The sequence below is a fragment of the Canis lupus genome, chromosome 5 (assembly GCF_048164855.1).
Source record: "Canis lupus baileyi chromosome 5, mCanLup2.hap1, whole genome shotgun sequence".
Lineage (NCBI taxonomy): Eukaryota > Metazoa > Chordata > Mammalia > Carnivora > Canidae > Canis > Canis lupus.
The window spans coordinates 71177803-71196124 of NC_132842.1; the positions used below are offsets into that span (position 1 = coordinate 71177803).

General features: G+C 57.7%; 1 long non-coding RNA gene across 2 annotated transcripts; it reads left to right on the plus strand.

Annotated features, from left to right (window-relative positions):
• The first annotated feature begins 855 nt into the window (after nucleotides 1–855).
• Nucleotides 856–12740, plus strand: LOC140633044 (uncharacterized). 2 transcript variants are annotated; one of them, XR_012030688.1, is made up of 4 exons: nucleotides 856–1069; nucleotides 3168–3258; nucleotides 5933–6029; nucleotides 12472–12740. It is a non-coding gene; the product is annotated as an uncharacterized lncRNA (long non-coding RNA). The 2 variants fall into 2 exon arrangements; XR_012030687.1 differs by lacking the exon at nucleotides 12472–12740 and having other exon boundaries at nucleotides 5933–6413.
• The last annotated feature ends 5582 nt before the right edge of the window (nucleotides 12741–18322 follow it).

Genomic DNA, 18322 nt, shown 5'->3' on the forward strand with positions numbered 1-18322 from the left:
TTACTGTCAGGAAAATGGGGCCCAGAGGGCTGGTGTCGATTACTTGGGGGAACATAGGGTCCATAGATCAACTATGGTGAAGCAGAGAGTTAAACCGGAAATCAGGAGACGTGGACTTTGCTTGTAACTTGAAGAAAGTCATTCTCCTTTTCTGGACTGTGTCTCGTCTGTTCATGGGAGGAGGTGGTGCCCCAGAGAATCTAAGGCTTTTTATGACCCCCAGGGTCTCTGACCATAACCTGAGCTGGATGACCGTTGTCTGTGGGAGAGTGGGAAATGTCCACAGAGGTGAGCATCTTGACCCCCTCTGGTTCCCAGAGCCACCCAGAGTGTGGGAGGCACAGGGTTGAGCACAAATTGGGGCAGGGCCCACCGTTCCAGAGCTGAGCCTGGGGGTGCTTCTACTGCTCCATTCGGGCTAACAAATTCCGGGGAGGAAGTCCACAAAGGGAGTGATGGTGTCAACAGGCAGAGGGAGTCCTGCCTGACAGTGATGAGCCACCTTGTAAGTGTCTCCTCGTGAAATTTTAGGATTAGAAAATAGCTTAGTGGTCTTCTAGTCCATTCCTTTGCCTGAAGCTTGAATTCCTTCTTCAACAGCGACCACCAACCCACGCAATAACACGCCATCCCTGATCACATCTTCGTCACCTTCATCACCATCACCATTGGTAGCATCATGACCATTGCTCCCCTTGTCATCAGCATCATCACCATCATTGTCACCATCATCACCACCACCATCTCCATCACCAGCATCCCCATTGTCACCATCACCATCTCATTGTCATCACATTCTCACCATGATCTTTTCATCACAATCATCACTATCATCATCATCATTTGCATCATCGTCACCATCCCTATCATCCCCATTATCATGATCACCATCACCACCATCCTTTGCCGTCATCATCATCATCATCATTGCTGACATTTACTGAGCACCTCCTTTGTGCCAGGCACAGTTCTGGGTGCTTTATGTACCTGATTGCATTAAACTCCTAGAGTAACACTATTAGGTGAGAAAACCAAGCTCAGAAAAATGAAGTGGCCCGAGGCAGCACAGGTAATAAGCGGAGGTAGGAGGATTCGGGTCCAGCTCTCTGATCGCAAAGGCTGATCTCTCTCTGCTGCACCTGGGGAGCTGTGAGGGTTGACCTCTGCTATGTGCCTCCAGGGGCAGAGAGGTCACTGTCTCCACCAGGAAGCATGCTCCACCTCCCAGCTGTCCTGTGGCTTCACCCGCTCTCTGGGCCTGGTTCTGATCTGGGCCACACAGAAGGACAATGACCCCTGATCCATGTGACAGTCTTTCTGATGTTTGAGGGCGGCATTCATGCTCACTTTGCCTCTTCTTTTTTGGAGAAACACTGGATTCTTACAATAATTTCTCAGTGAGTGGCCACCTCTCCCCACTATCCTCCAGCTGCCCCCCAGGTGCACATGAACTCTGAGGTCCCTCTTCCTTGATCCCCCCACTTCTGCTCTTGCTCCCTATTCTACTTCTCCATCCAGAAGCTAAAGTGATGTTATTTTTAGGATAGACCAGATCATATCACTCTCATATTCAAAACTCTGCAATGGATCCCCTCAACATTAAAAATAAAATCCAAAGTCTACCGTGGCCTCTAGACCAAGTGATCTTTCTCCTGTCAACCCCTCACGTCTCATCTCCCGCCTCCCTCCCCACTGCCCACTTTGTTCCAGTCACATTGGCCTCCCTGCTGTTCCCTGAGCACATCAAGCTTGTTCCTACCACAGGGCCTTTACATCTGCAGCTCCCTGGGACCTGTCATCCCTAGTCCCTTTCTATTCACTATTTTTCCTCATAGAACTTATCACTTCTTGGTATATATTTATTTGTTTATCATCCGTGTTCCCTACTGGAGTGCGAATTTGTGACAGCAAGGCCGTGTTGTGAACCTTGTTGTGAACCTTTTTCACTTCTCTGTCTCCAGGGCCTAGAAGAGAGCCTGGAACACAAATGGGATCCTAATAAAACTAAGTTAATGAATGAACTAATTAACCCATGGGACTTAGTTCCCAAGCTCTCAGGCAGGAGGGTCTGCTTTTAGACAAGTTTATCCATGACCTTCTACCATTGGTTCCTCAGAATGACAGAGGAGTCTGGGCCCAGTTGAATAGGACTTTCACCTCCCTTCTGCTAGACTCCATACCTCTATTAACATGGTCTAAAAGAGAGCAAGATGTGCATAGAAGAGTGTTTGCTTTGGGGTCAGATAAAGTAAAGTTCAAATCTCAGCCCTGCTACTTACTGGTTCTATATTATTTAGCTCTTCTAAGCTGCAACCTCCTCTTGTATAAAATGTTGCTAACCGTACCAAACTTGCAAGTTTGCTGTAAAGATAGAGATTATGTGAATTATTTCCATTATTGCTAATATTATTGTTGCTTTTATTGAGCTAGCCAGATCTGGGGATTCTCTGCCTCGTCAGAAGAGCCTGGGTTGGGAATGGACGGAATGGTGAGGAGGTGGGGGAGTGAAGGGACAGGTGACATGAGAGACATGTCATCTCGTGGGCTCATCCTGAGCTCCCTGTCAGCTCTCATGTCAGGCCTGTCTCTCTCCCCTGTACCTGATGGTTGATTTATTTTGCTCATCGCAGCTCAGCTTTGCACTGCATGCTAAATTCACATTTACATATGAAATCCCATCGTGTGAGCCTCGCTCTGCGGCTCCAGCCTGTGGGGATTTTCTTCCTAGCCAGCTTCTGCCATCCAAAGCGTTTGCTCTCCCTCTAAGAACTGTCATCTGCAATCTGAAGAGCCCACCTCCCTGGCGGAGTTAACGCTGATCATGCCATGGGTTTCTCTCCTCCCAAAGGATGGGAGTTTCTGGGGTAGCAGGGATTGTAGCTGACACTTTGCAGACACTCTCCCAGAGCCCGAAGAGAGGCATGCCAAGGCTGTTGGCTGGTGGGAAGTGATGGCATCAGTGGAAGGGGCTGGGGGTCGACAGAGCAAGAAGTGGCAGAGAGAGCTGAGGACAAGCCCCTGTGATCCCAGGCTTGGCCTCGCATGGATCTAGGGTCACATCCCAGCTCTGCTCTTTACAACCAGCTGATGACTTAGGGCAAATCCCCCCACCTCACTGAAACTTGGTCTCCTCATCTATTAAATAGATATGATGCTTCCCGCCCTAGGTGACGCTGTGGGCAGTGATGAGGATGGTGCAGGTGGATGTCCTTCATGATGCTGGCAAACTCACCATCTGCGAGATGGGTCATGTCACAGGTGAGATCTGGGTGGCCTTGAGGTCATGGGGCGCTGTGCAGTGCTAGGTAGGTGTGGACTCTGGAGTAGACCTGGGTTTGAATTCTAGATCTGCTACCTCTGGCTGGGTGACAGAGGCAAACTGCTCACCCTCTCTGAGTCTGTTTCCCCCTCTGTGTCACCAGCTTCCTCTCTGGGTCGTGGAGAGAATCACTTTGCAATGCCAATGCACCTGCCCTGGTAGGGGCTCCATCACCATCACTGCCCCTCCTGCTGGCTTCCCAGTGAGGCTCCCACATGGGAACATATTCCTAGTGGGCAGCCTGGATAGAGAGGTAGCAAGGATGTGCCCAGGTGTACACATGCACGGAGCCCCAGGGATACCCTACCCTGCACCTGAGATTAGCAGCTCCAGGCACCCACGAGTGCTCACTAGCAAGCAGGCATCCCCCAGGCCTGGCCACAAAGCTCTGAGGGGTTGGGACAGGGGTTTGCTGTCTGAACAGGAAAGACAGCTGAGCTTGTTGACTTAGTGGAATAAGTGCTGGACCGGTTGGGCTTTCAGGGCCAGGCAGCTCTGGCCCTGTTCCTGTCTCTGTTCAGCCCTCCCAAGCCGGGGAAGGTCTAGGCAAAGTTCATGGCCTCCATCCCTCTACCTGGGGGGAGGACTGCAGCCCCAGTGCACCCAGGACACAGGCCCAGGATCCCCCGAGCATGGCCTGGATGACCTGCACATTCAGTGGTTTCCTGCAGGGAGCCGATCGGCACCAGCCCCTCCACACCATGACACATGCGTGAGACAGCAAGGGAGGCTCAGAGTCAGCCGGATGCGGGAGGGGTCAGCCTGGGGCCTGGCAGAGGGGATCACACTGTTGAATAAATTCTTCATTCGAGTTAAGTGGCTCATGAGACAGTTTAGAACAGGTCACATCCTCTGGGCAGAGGAGAAACTGAGGCACAGACAGTCAGCCAGGGTGTGAATACAATCGGTGCATCATAGAGCTGAAAGATCCTCACCAGATCAAGTTCATATTTGGACACGGATGCTCAGAAGCTGGAAGAGTCTTACCTGGGGCCACACAGCAAGTTGTGATAGAGCCGCCCTCCTCACTCCACCCTCTTGAGGAAGCCTGTGTGGGGAACGGGCAGGGCTCTGGCCTCTGGCTCATCCCAGCCAGGGTGTGTCTGTCTCTGCCGTGTGTCTGTAAACGGAGCCCTTCCGGCACACCTGGTGCCATGCCAGGCACTTCACCACGATCGCATCTGATCCTACCAGGGTCATCCCCTTTTACAAATGGGGACCGAGGCCCAGAAGGGGAGCTGACGTACCCAGGGTCTCCCGACTGATGAGGCCCATCCCCGCCTGATACCAAAGCCTGAGCCTCCCATGCTGTTCCCAAAAGATCTCAACCCAGATCCAGGCTCCTGGGGGTGAGAGGCAGCTTTGCGACCCTCAGGGGTCTCAGGATGAAGCTCACTGCCTGAGGAAGGACATTTGGGAAGGTCTGGGGACTTTGCTGTCCTCCCTTACCAGGCCTGTGGGGTGATCCATCCCCCAGGGGCATCAAAGCCAGTATTCTCCCCAGGTATTACTCTTGGTCTGAGTAGAGGTCTAGGGGGTGGAGTGCATGTAGGGCTGTCTTCAGGATCACACCCAGCAAAGCCTAGGGTAAGATGAGTGATTTGGGATTTTGGCTGGGGAGGTCTAGGGTGAAAGGGAGGGGGTTCGTACCAGAGACCTGGTGCCTGGAGCCCAGGCAGCTCGTCTTGGAGTGATTGAGATGGAGCCTATCCCCACACCCAGTCTAGGATGGTAACTTGCTCCCTGACCCCACCCTGGCCATCATCTAAGGGCCCCTGTCCTTGCCCCCAGCTCAGGAGGTTCAGCCTTGTTTACTGGATGTTGCAAGCAAAGCAGAAGGTAGTTGGCTTGGCTGATGGCCAAAAGCCCTCCAGAGGTGCAGGTGGAAGAACACGGTGTCCCCCCAAAGAGAAGGGACTTCCACTGCTGTTACTCAAGAGCTTCTTGGTATGAACTGGAGGGAGGTGGGGAAGCAGCTCCAGCCACTGATGACAGAGGGGGAGAGGGGGATGGTAGCAAGGGGGGGTGGCTGTCCATCACTGTAACTCAGTCTGTTGGGAATGTGCATGTGAGGGACAAATTCTTGCCTAGGGACCTCTGAGCCTGCTGAGGGGGGTGGGGGATCCTGGAGGGGTGGCATGGGGTGTTGGGAAGACTATGGGACTGAAGCTTAGAAATCTGTGACCTTCTATCCTGAAGACTTGTTGGCTTCAGGGTGGCCGTCTGCACATGGGGCGCTGGGGGGAGGGTCTCTGAGGTCCTGCGGAGGGTCACACTCCTCTTTCCTGGCCCCGGAAATGGGCCTGTCGGGTGAAGCTGCTGGGCCAGCCCTGTCCCCACCTGGGGCGCTTGGCACCTGATCCCAGCCAGAAGCTGGGGGGCACTGATGTTCAGACCGAACCCTTCAGCGAGGGGCCACTTGGGGCTGCTGTGAGTGATCCGGTCCGCAGGGAGCCCCGTCCATTGCCGGGCAGTCCATTCAGCCCGCATCACTGGTCGCGAGGACTGCTGCGAGGTCTGACACTTCTAGCCTGGAGTCAGAAGGGACTCAAGAGATCCATTCACTTACTCGGAAATATTGATTGGATTGTCTCTGGGTTTTTGTTATTGCAGGCAAAGCTGCTGTGAACATCCTTGTACGAGTCTCCGAGGCACATGTACAGGGGAGTCTCTGGGGCCTCTTCTCCAAGAACAACTGCGGAATTAGAAGGTGTGTGCAGTTTGACTTTACAAGACAGCACCACATCGACTTTCAAAGCGCCCCCATTGTTTCTGCTCCCAGCGGAAGTGTGGGAGGGGGTCCATTGTTCCCCAGCCTCCCTTCTTCCGCCCAGCAGGTGTAAGATGGGGATTCTCAATGTTCTATAATCAGCATTTGTCTGATTACTAATCACATCACATGTATTCTCCGATGATCATCAGCCATTCAGGCTTCTTGAAATACCTATTCATGTCTTTTACCTAATTTTCTATCGGACTTTTATTGGTTTCTTAGTCTTTTCGGGAAGTTGTGTATATTTAGGATAGAATCATATATGGTGTATATGCTATGATGTCTGGTCCCACATATGGCTTATGGGTCCAGTTGGTTTGTTTACAGTGACATTGGATGAATAGAAAGTCCTTATTTAAATTAATCCAGTTTACCAATTCTTTCTTTACGCTTCACACTCTTTGTATCTTGGGCAATACTTCCTTTTCTGCCCAAAGTCATAAAAATAGTCTACATTTCCCTCCAAAAACATAAAAATAAAAACAGTAAAATGATGGGCGGTGATTACCTCTAGGTAGGTGTGGGGGATGCAGCGGGTGAGGGGATCCAGGGGTACCCCTGCTCTTGGTAATGTTTTTTTTCCAAATGTTTATTTAAATTCAAGTTAGCTAAGATAGCGTGTGATATTGGTATCAGGAGTAGAATTTAGTGATTCATCACTTATACATAATCTCAAACCACGGTTCCCTGGTGTTTGCTGCACCCTGACGGTTCATAGCATAATAGATAGATGGATAGGTAGACAGATAGGCATGCAATACAGACGCTGTTGTACATATGGAAAATTACATAGTAAAAAGAAGAGATTTAGCAAAGCTCTTAGCACAGGCCCAGCGTGCAGAGATAATGCCAGCTAGGAAGGCCCGCACGCTCTGGAGTCAGGCGTGGCTCCAAGCAGTTTACACGCACCGTCTCGTCTTCACAGAAGCACTACCATATGTACCCGTTTTACAGGTGAAGATGCAGACACTCAGAGAGGGTAAGTGACTTGCCCTGGGCACACAGCCAAGGCAGTCTGAGAAGCAAGCCCGGGTCTAGACTCTAGGTTGTTCTGTCTCAGCCATGGTTTCCCTGCCGCTCCCCCAGCAGATGCTCCGTAAATGGCAAGGGCCCTCGATGCCCTGCTCACCCAGCAGCACTCCCCCACTCCCTGCCCCACCCCAGGCTCTGGGCATCACCCTCACTGTGGCCCAGGGCAGAGCCCAGGACCCCTTGGTGGGCAGGTGAAGAGAAGCCTCTGCAGCTGTGACCTTGACCCTGGACATTAGACAGAAGGTAGACAGGGAAGGGGAGATGGGGAGGGGGGTGAGGAGGGGACAAGGGGATCAGGAGGCTGAGAGGAGAAGGAGGGGGAGGAGGAGGGACAGTACAGGGACAAGACAGGGACAAGAGAGACAAGACAAGAGAGACAGGGAAGGGGACAGAGCGAGGGAGGGACAGGCAGACACCAGCAAACCACCCGGAGGACAGACAGAGGCCCAGGACAGAGCACAGCAGCCAGGCGGCCGGGAGGCAGGCTCCAGGGCTGCCCGAGGGCTCCGTCCCCGCCCGGCCCCTCCGTTCCCTATGGGGGGAGCTCCGAGCACCAACCACCCAGACCCACAGGAGCCAGAAGCCAGCGGGACCCGAGCTCTGCCGGCCGCCAGCTGGCCTCGGGGGACAGTCAGCACACGGAACGTGATGCGGACGCTCGGAAATGTCCTGCACTTAGGTTCAAACAGGGGCTGCCCGGGCAGAGAGAGCCGCCGGCCGCCTCGAGGCGGGTCCTGTAATGGCCCCTGGAGGCTCCCCCGAGCCCCCGGGGTTCGCTCGCTGGAGAAGCCAGTGGACCCTGGGCGACGTCCATGCAAGTAGAGGGCCCAGGAGGAGGGGCTGGGAGGCCACCGTCCCCTGGGCTGCTCTGGGGCCACCTGAGCCTGCTCTGCAGGGAGGGAGAAGAGGCACAGGTGCAGGGAATGTTCTGGAAGGCTTGCGGAGTCAGAGAACCACCAGAAGACCAGGGAGTCAGACGGGGCCCGGGGGGTCACCGAGCTCTGGCACTTGCTGTGACCTCTGACGAGTCCCTTAACCTCTCTGGGCCTCGGTCTCCTCATCAGTAACACGGGGGGATCTCAGGCCGCTTCTCAGGGTGGCCGTGAGGATTCTGTGTGAAGACCTGAGCCCACAGAGAAGCGCCCAGACAGGTGGGTCTGAAGAGCCTGAGGCCGCCCGGCTGGAGTGGGGGCTCGTGGGGACCGGAGAGCCGTGTGCACCGTGGGGACAGTGTGGGGGTGCCCGGGACTGTTGAGGACACGAGGGCATCATGCTTCCTTCCGGGGGTCTACGTGGGACCCCTGAGCCTCCTCTCTCTGCCTCCCAGGGCAGGGCTGTCACCCCCACGTGTGTGCACCACAGTGGGCAAAGGTCCTCGCCTGGAGGCTCTCACTCCAGCAGGTACGAGCTGTGTGCCTGTGAGCAGGTCCCTTCTCTGGGCCTCAGTTTCCTAAAGTGGAAGGTACGGGTAATCGGGCCCAATCTGGGAGGCTCCATGAGGATGAAAGAGTGTGCCACGCCCGTGAAGCCAGGGCACAGTGAGCACTGGGTCACAGGGGCCTCGATAATGGTCTTTGCCATCAACCCAGAGGGACAAGAGACCGTGGAATATACCAGCTGGGGTCATGGCCCGGGTGTGCTCCGGCTTGCATACACCTGCTCACACAGCGTGTGACGCCCCTGACGCCCCTGGCTCCACAGGACTGTCCTGAGCCACGTGTCCTTGGGTCCCTGGGGCTCCCCCCACTTGAGGAAAATCATGTCCTCCAGCGGCGTAAAGGGCAAGGCCTCGGCTGCGATCCCGCCAGGCACTGTGAGAGGAAGGTGACACAGAGCAGGGGACAGCCAGCTTTGCAACCACACGCCTGAATTCAGATTCCAGCCTCTGCTTGGACTGAGTACTCACCCTCTCTGAGCCTCGGTCTCCTCACCTGTGACCTGGGGATGACAGCGACCCCTCCTTCACCTGAGAGCTGGAGCACTGAATGTGGGTGGGTGTCCCCAGTGCCCAGCCGTGTCTCAGGCGTCCAGTCGGTTCCCAATTCCGTTCTTCTCCTGCTGGAGTGGAGGCTGGAGGAAGGCTGTGGAGAGGTGGGAGGAGGAGCTGCAGAGGAGTAAGCCTCCAGGGCCAGGGAGGCCGGGGAGGCTGGGCCCCCCACTCCCACTGGGAAGGGGGTAAGAGCCCAGGCAGAAAGGTGGGACTCAGAGGGCATCTCTGCTTCCTCCGAGTCCTAGAAGCCTCTGAAATGAGGGCCCAGAGCGGGGAACTGGTTTTCCCAGGTCACACAGCAAACCAGCAGCAGATATAGGATTAAACTCACTCAGTTCAAGCTGAGGAGTCTTGGTCTCGTCGGTCTGCTTGGTCCTCGTGCCTAGAAACCTGTCTCCTCCCCACCAGCAACTCTGCCCTCAGCCCCACGCTGACCCCAGGGCTCGTGGGGAGATCAGCTTCAGTGGGGGCCACGGACACACGCCCGTGATGCTTGGCTTTTCCGCCAAAGACCCCAATTCCATCTCCATGTGAAGGGAAAGGGGTCTGAGAGCAAGAAAATGGAGCTGTGTGGCTTTGGGCAAAGACTTGACCTCTCTGTGCCTCAGTATCTTCATCTATAAAATGGGATAATAAGAGTCCCCCCACCTCGTAGGGTTGTTGCGAGCTCCCCGTACTACAGGTCCAGGTCCCAGACACCAGAGGGGCTCAATAAATGTGGGTTGTGGGGATTGGGGTCAGGCATGCGGCCTCCAGGTGTCTGACCCTGGGGAAGTCATTCCCCTCCCTGCGCCCTTACCCACCGCCTAAAGGGAGGACCATTCTAACAGCAGCTCAGCACCACAGGCCCCTGTAAAGATCACATGGGGTCGCCAGGGATCAAGAAAAGCCCAGGATGCCTGATGCGGATCCAAACACCCCAAGGTCACCATAAGGCGCCGAGCACATGTTTATTTCCGGCCGGGCTCTGTGCTCCCCCTCCCGCCCACCCCGTCCAGTGTCGCTCGGTGGTCCCCCAGCCCCTCCAGCTGCCTGCTAATGAGCCGCAGGCTTCAGTAATGAGGCTGCTTCATCACAGAAAGTGCTGGAACAGCCTCGGAGGGAGAGGGGCCGGGTGGGGGAGGAGGGAGGAGATGGGGAGCCAGAGGGAATCCCCTCCGGTCTGCAGTGCTCAGTAAGAGAAGCTGCTCCCCTGCAGCTCCTCCTGCAGAAGCCCCCGCAGGATGGTGGCCACGGAAGTCAGAATCTCCTTCCAAGTGTGCAAGACCTCACCTGTGGAATCAGCCAGCCTTGGAAAGTGGAGGAATCGGGATTCCTGAGGGGCACACTTTTATGAACAAGGCCAGCAGCCCTGTCCTGGGATCATGAATGCCAAGCCTTGGGCTCACAGAAGTGCCCTTTCCCTACCCTCCTGCCAGCAGCCAGCAGGCTCAGAGATTGGCCGAGGTCCTGGCCATGCGGCAACGTCCAGCTTGGAGCTGGACCAGGCCCTTGAGGGCAGAGGAACAAGACCAGATCCTATAGAAGGGGCTGGTGGGGCCAGCCAGGGAGTGAGAAGCCAGGGAGTGAGCCCCACCAAGCAGGTCTGGGTCAGAGGGGGCCGTGGGGAAAAGGCGGGCAGGCCTGGGCCGAGGAATGTGCCCAGAGCCCCGTGCCACAGAGGGACCGTGGGGCAAAGGCTGGGGGAGGCCACAGCTCAGAGGCTTAGACCTGGTGGGCCTGAGGCTGTGGCTGTGTCCCCTGACCTGGTCTTGCCTGGCAGTGTCCCCAGGCTTGCCTGAGCTGGGCAGGGTTGGGGGGTCCAGAGGTCTATGGGGCCAGCTTCAGGATTGTCCATGAAAGTGACAAATGGGGGGTGGCGCATCTGCCCAGGACATGATCGTTGGCTGGGGTGGAGGGGAAGGTGGGGGATTCCCTGCCCGAGGAACCCCACGGCACAAAGGAGAGTGTAAGATGCGGTGGGCAGGGGAAGCAGCCCAGGAGACTGGGCCGCAGGCACCGTGGCTCAGAATACACGGAGTTAGGGCTCTGGGTCTTGAGGGACAGACACGCCACACCAACCCCCTTCGGCACAAGAAGGGAGGTGAGGGACCCCGTGGTGGAGGGTGCTGGCTGAGGAGCTGGGCTCCGTGACGTCTTCAGGCCTCTGGCTCTCTGCGCTCTTGCCTCTGGCCTCCAGCCCGGTGGCCTCCCAGCCAATCAGCCCCAGGGCCCCACGCTCTCACCTTGCCAGCTATGTGTCTGGACCCCCTGTAACTCCGTCCCAGTGGCTCCGATTGGGTCCCTCCCTGCGTCCACCACTGTGAGGAGGATGCCAGACTCTGACAGGCCACGCCTGTGGCTCTGCCCGGCCTCCCTCTGGGCTGGAGCGGCTTCTACTGGACCCCGAGGACTGGCAAGGCCCAGCAGTGGTTCCCCAAGGGAAGTGAGGTCAGGCTGCTGTGGGGGATGCTGGTGGGGGTCCAGAGCCTTCAGATGTCCACCTCGCCTGGGGTCAGAGGTGGGAGTGATGGAGTTTGGGCCACCACACAGATGCCCGTGGCCAGATCAGGGCACCGGTCCTCAACCCGCCACAAGGGGTGGCTGCTAGTAGCCCCAAGTCCAGAGAGCTGTCGGCGGCTGAAGGGAGCAGCCTGCTGGCCATCTGGAAATGCCTCTGAGGCTACACGCCCACGGGGAGCAACCTGCAGTCAATGGCCAGCTGACACAGGGTCCAGAAGGCCCGGCCGGTCCCCGAGGGGATGGAGCCAAGGGGCGGCATATATGCTCAGGGGGCCGGCGGCTCAGGCTGAGGCTGGACCCCAGCTCAGCCCACACCCTAGCCTCGCTCCCCCTCCCAAGAAAGAACCCTCCCGATGCCCCCTTGCCCTTGGGCCCCTCTCACTCTGCTCCTCGGGAACCCCACCTGCACTGGTCCCTGCCTGGGGAACCCCACCTGCACTGGTCCCTGCCTGGAGCCGTCTTACCCAGGCAGCTCTCCCCGTTCTCACCTGGGGGGGGGGGGCAGTCTAAAAGGGACCCTCTGGGCAGACTCCGAGGAAGGTGAAGGCCGGCATCTTGGGGTCTTCCAAACCCAGCTCCTGCCCCTCCCTCCTCCTGCTTCTCCCCGCACCCTCGTCTACACAGGCCCCCGCACAACCCACCCTCTCCGTGTAATTCCCGCGTTGCTCTCAGATCTCCGTTTGATTAACGGAAGGTTGTAAACAAGTCCCAGGAAAAAAGAAAGCCAGCATCTCCCCAGGGCAGCCACCGACTATTGACAGATGGCAAATTGCTTTGCAACTAATATATTTTGTTTTTTATTTGTGTATAGATAAACAGGACTAAACTAATTAGGATTTTTGCTCCCTTCCTCAGGTCTTGGACTACAATGGGAGTCTCTGGCTCTGGAGTGGATTGAGGAGCAGTCTTCACTGAAGGATTTGTCTCCACAATTATAGTTCATTAATGGACTTTCAAGAGAGGGAAGATGGGGCCATCCACGGTCCCAATAAGAGGATTGTTTTGTATTTCTCCTTTTTTAATTGCATGCATACCTCCTGGACCAACGCTCTGTGAAAAATGAGGAAAAAGACACCCAACTGGCCCATCTGTTCAAGATGCAAATACAAGCGATGTGAGAGAAGACAGGCTTGGAGAGGGGCAGCTGGGCCACCCTCCTCTGGGGGAGCCGTGTGGGGGGGTGGGGGCTCCGCAGCCAGAGCCCAGGGGCATTAGGTGTGTTGGTCTGGGAGGAGCCACTCTGCTCACCCATCACAGTACCTGGAGATTTGGGTCAGGGCAGCCTTGGTCCTCTATGGAGCCACCCTTCTTGGGCACCTACTATGTGCTAGGGGCTCTACACGGATTTTCTTTAGTTTTTCTTTTAAAGATTTTATTTATTTACTCATGAGACACACACACACACACAGAGGGAGAGATGTAGGCAGAAGGAGAAGCAGGCTCCCTGCAAGGTGCCCAATGCAGGACTTGATCCCAGGATCCCAGGGATCCCAACTTGAGCTGACGCTCAAGCGCTGAGCCACCGAGGCGTCCCTTTCCATGGATTTTCTACCTTAAACTTCACAAAGATCCATTTGACAGGCCCATCTTACAGACAGAAGAGGTAAGGCGGACAGATGTGCGCAGGGTGCTTGGCAAGGTGCGGAGCGGGCTGGTGACAAACACGTCATAGGTCTTAAGGAGGCTCAGAGACACAGTGGGATTGGCTCACGGCACTCGAGTTGGAGCTGGGATTGGATGTCAGGCCTGTTGTCTCAAATGTTTCTGCTATTTCTTCTCCCTCTTTGCTGCCATCTGATGAACCTTAGACTCAGTTTCCCCATCTGGGAAATGGGCCCTGGAGACCAGGTAAGAAGAGCTTGAGGGCCATCTTAGGCTTTGGGAGGCTGTGTTCTGAAGAAGGCAGGGGAACCCGGATGGCAGGTCTGGGGAGCGGCTCTGGGGCCCAGGAGGGAGACTCCCAGGTCCTGGCAGCAGGAGGAGGGTGCGGGCGTGTTGGGGCAGGTCTTTCATCCCTGTCACCTGAGGCACATGGGCAGAGGGAATCAGTCCTTTTGGACTCTCCCCACTGAAGAGTCTGGAGGGGCTGTTCCCTTCTCCAGCTGGGCCACCGCCCCGACCCCTCAGTCTGGGATGCTTGTGTTAATACGAGGCATACGATGGGGACACAGCCTCAGTGGAACTTTCCGGTGTGTCTCCCTCAGGACGAGCCCCTTGGGGAGGAAAGCAGGAGCCCCCTTGCATTTCAGCCCTGTCCGTGGTCCCTGCCGCACTCCCCTGCTCCACCACGGAGCATTCCTGGCTGATCTGGGGCGCTCTCTGGGGGCTCTGGGCCACGGTTGTCCTGCGGGTTCGGCTGGGTTTCTCTGGAAAGGAACGGGATCCCGCGAGGGGAGAAGTGGAGACTAGGCCTGGCCCATTTTACAGACGAGAGCAGTGAGGCTCAGAGCGCAGGGGCGGGTGGGGCTTGCAGCCCAGGCGCCAGGCCTCCAACACAGGCCTGTTGGTCTCCTAAGGCCATCCGCCTTTCCGCCTTTGGGTGGAAGAACAGTGTCCCGGAGCTGCCCTGTCACCCCGCTGTCTGTGCGTTACTATAGCAGCCACCTCGGCAACCAGGGAGGAGAAGTGGAAAATAGGCCAGAGCAGTAATGAGGCTGCAAGGTTCTGATGTGTCTCCTGATGGGATCTGGCTTCACAAGCACCCCCACATCAGAGGCAGCTGGAGTCTGGGGCCCTAGATCAAAGGCCAGCCTCCTCGGAGCTCAGACACAGGGCCTGGCTCCGTCCTCGGAAGGCTTCCCCCTTGATCCTCTCACAGTGAGTCACGCTGTCGCTACTGTTGCCTCTAACTGTTCCCTGAGGATGTCACCTGCTGCCTGGACTGGCGGTGGGCAGAGGTCCCCGACACGGGTGTGTGTCCTCAACACCTCCCACCAGGCTGTGCAAGACCCCACCTTGGGCTCCTTGGGGCTTCCTGCCAAACGGCAGCTCCTAGGACAGGAGTCTTTTCATATTGGTAAGTGGGGTTCCAGTCCCTGCTCTGTGGCTTCACGCGGGGCCCTGGTCCCTTGGCTCCATTCCCTCCCCACCAGTCAGATGGTTACAATGTCCTTGAGGCTGCAGGGGTGAGGGCTTAGAATGTGGCACAGTGGGCAGATGTCCTGCTTGGCCTCCCGCCCGCTGTGTGACTGTGGGCACATACTCAACCTCTCTGAGCCTCCGTCCCCTCCTCACCGTGTGACAGTAAAGAAGAGGGCAAGTCTTCCCTCAAACCTCTCCTTCTTGGGGAGGCTCCTCAGACACCGTACTTAATCCTGCCCCCTGCCCCCATGTCCCCCCGACAGGTGCACGCACGTCCAGGTACGCGATTGCTCATGGCCTTCCTGCCTCTACCCATCTGCTGCGCCTTCCTGTATGCAGCCGGGACTTTGGAAGTACCTGCCGCGTGCACCACAGGGCCCTGCGACGGCAGCACTGAAGGAGGAGGGTTGAAGAAATTCCATTCGGACTGACGAGCCGTTGTGCACTGATGCTGGACATGGGACCCCAGGATGCTCTCCCTCTGAGGAGCTCACAGTCTACTTGGGGTGACGGAGGTGGGAGATGCCAACGGGCAGGTGGAGGTGAGAGTGTAGCCTGGGGCACAGTCACTGGTGGGGCACACAGTCTGCCTGTGTCAGGGGAGGGGCTTCCTGGTTGACACCTATCCTGGTTGAGGAGGCTGGAGGACGGGAGGAGGAGGGGTGTGAGCGTGTGAGTGTGTGTGGGTGCATGCACACTCCAGCACACGCAGGTGCACGGGGAGCGCCTGGCTGGTGGGTAGATAACAGAATTCCCCCCGGGTGTTCTGCTCACCCCCAGCCCCCATATTCACACCATGTCAGGGCCCTGGGGTGGGAAGCACAGCAGAGACAGCTGAGGTCCCCGAGATGAGACCAACATTTCACGGGGAGAAGGTGGGGTCAGGGGCCCGTGAGTCTTTGAGGATGAGTCGTACACAGGCCTGCCAGGCCCCTGAGCTTCAGACTGGAAAAGGCTAGGTTATCTGAGCCCGTAGCCCCTGGAAGCCTCTGCACCCCCCTGAGGGTGAGAGCACCCCTGCCAGCTCACAGGAGGGGAGGGGCCTCCACTGGGGGTGTTTCCAGGGAGGCTCCTGGGGCGCAGGGAGGGGAGTGGCTTGTCCCTGTCCCCATGGCTAAGTCTGCCGGGCTCTGGGCTCCGGGTTCCCTGTGCCGCAGGTGCACGGGGACCCCAGCCTTCCTGCTGAGGTCTGGTGGGTGGGGGGCGCGGCCCCTGGGTGGTCCTGGAGGACCGAGTGCAAACCCAGCTCCCTCCAGAATCCCAGCCCCACCGGCTTGGTCCCTACTTCTCCCCTCGCGGGATCCCGTTCTGGAGGAACCCAGCCGAACCCGCAGGACAGCCGTGGCTCAGAGCCCCCCGAGAGTGCCCCAGGTCAGCCCGGAATGTGGGGAGACCTCCATGGTGGAGCAGGGGAGTGCAGCAGGGACCACGAACAGGGCTGAAATGCAAGGGGGCTCCTGCTTTCCTCCCCAAGGTGCTCGTCCTGAGGGAGACACACTGGAAAGTTCCACTGAGGCTGCGTCCCCATTGCGCCTCGTGCTAACACAGCAGGAACACCCCAGAAGGCAGCATGTGCATCAGCGTGTGCATCGGGGAGCAGGTCGCCGAGGTGTCGGCCCCACGGGCCTAAGGACCCACGTCACCCACTCGGCACGCGGGGCCCTGGGGGTGGTGAGCCCGGGGAGCAGACCGGGTGGGGGGCTCAGGGCCCCGGGACCCACACGGAGCGCGGAGAGGAGCGGAGGAGCAGGGCGGGGGGTGGCCGCGGCCCAGGGCCCTCCCTCGGCAGAGCCGACTCCGTGGGCCCAGCGTCACGGAAGCTCCCTCCGCCTGCGGGTCTGCCCGTCCTTCCCTTTCGTGGCACCTGCGCCGCGCAGGATCTGGGAACCAGAGCGTCTCTCATGGACTCAGAGAGGCTTTCAGCAAACCTTTGAATCACAGAACATGAGCATCTGGTCCCTTTCCCAGAATCCTGGAATTCCGGAATCACAGACTCATTCCTGGGCTCACAGGCCTGACGGGCTGAGAGTTAAGGAGTCTCCGGGGGACACCTGGAGCTGTCCCACAGCTCACGGCCTCGGACTCACCGAATGGGCCAGCAACGTGGAGCAGACACGGCCGTCCTGGGATCAGTGTCAGCGCAGGAAGTGGCGCTGGTTTAACTCCCCGCTTCCTTATACAGGGAGCCCTCTCCTCTGCCCTGTAATGACTTGGACTCTCACAGGGACGGGGAGCTCACCACCCGACAGGGGGAACTGCCCTGCTGTTGGGCACATCTGGCCGCTGGTGCCTAAAACTATTCCCATGTGACCCCTGTCTCTCCTGACCTCCATCCCCCCAGGGGCTAAACATATGGACAAGTGAACGGGACACCAACACAGGCTTAGCCTCGCCGTGCACAGCTTGCTGTTTTGGGGCGTCTGTCTCTCTCTGGGGCAGAGTTGGGCACCAGGCCAAGGGCATGGGCTGGGGCCATTTGGCTCACCTCAACCCGTTTTAGTTCCCTAACGTGAGTAAGAGAAAATTCAATCTGCTCCTCTCCTCAAGGGGGGGCCAGACAGGGACAGAGGGGGACGGACAGGAAATGACCAGGAGGAAAGGAGACTGAGTAATGCCCGGTGTTGGAGGGAGAAGGAGCGGTGCCCCTGCTCGGGGCTCTGCACGGTGCCCACAGCCAGGGGCGCGTGCACAGGGCTGCTCTGTGGCTTGGCCAGCTGGGCCCGAGCTATCCCAGTGCCCCCGCTGACACTGGGCGACTCTGAGTAAGTAGCCCCATGTTCCCCATCTGTAAAATGGGCCACTGATTGGTGCCCGGGCCGCAGTGGGACTCACTGAGAGTAGTCGCCCCTTGGATGGCGCTTGGCATGTGGCAGGAGGGAAAATATGGTACCCCCTCCCTCCCTCCCTCCCTCCCCGATCTGTGCCTTGGCCTTGGGAGATGAGCTGGATTTCTCCAGATGGAGAAGGTGTGGAAAGGTATTCCTGGTGAAGGGAACAGTCCGTGCAAAGTGTGGGAGCTATGAGCACGTCAGGAGGATTTGGGGAGCAGCATGTAGTGTTCTTGGGGTGTTGGGATGTGGGGGGGGAAGCTGCAGGCAGCGTCTGGGGGCCCTGGATGCCACCGTCCAGGAAGGTGGAGTGAGGGTGCTGGGAGCCATGGCAGGCAGAGGTGGCCTCCTGCAAGGACATCCCGCCTTCCTGGGGTGCTCGGCCTCGGCCTGGGGACGGAGGGCAGCTCCAGCCTCCCGGGACCCTGCAGCCAGGCAGGGGCAGGAAAGTTGGACAGACAAAAGCACGTCAGGAACAATCATCAGAAAAGACAGGATCTGCTCCCAGCCAGCACCCAGCCCTAACCACATGGAGTCATTTGGTGATGAAACCCAGCCCCAGAACATTGGAGCAATTTAGAAGGATCTGGAAAGGTTTAATTCTGACAGAAGGAGCTGGAATTGATTAAGTCAAATGTCAGCCGGGGAATGAAGGAGGCCAAGTCTCCGGAGGAGCCTGGGCTGAGGCCCCCACCCGAGGCAGATCTGGGAAAGCAGCCGGGGGCGCAGGGTGGCGGCCAAGTGTCTGGCTGGGCTCTCAGCTGCCCCCGTGGGCTGTGTGACTTGGGGCAAGGTAC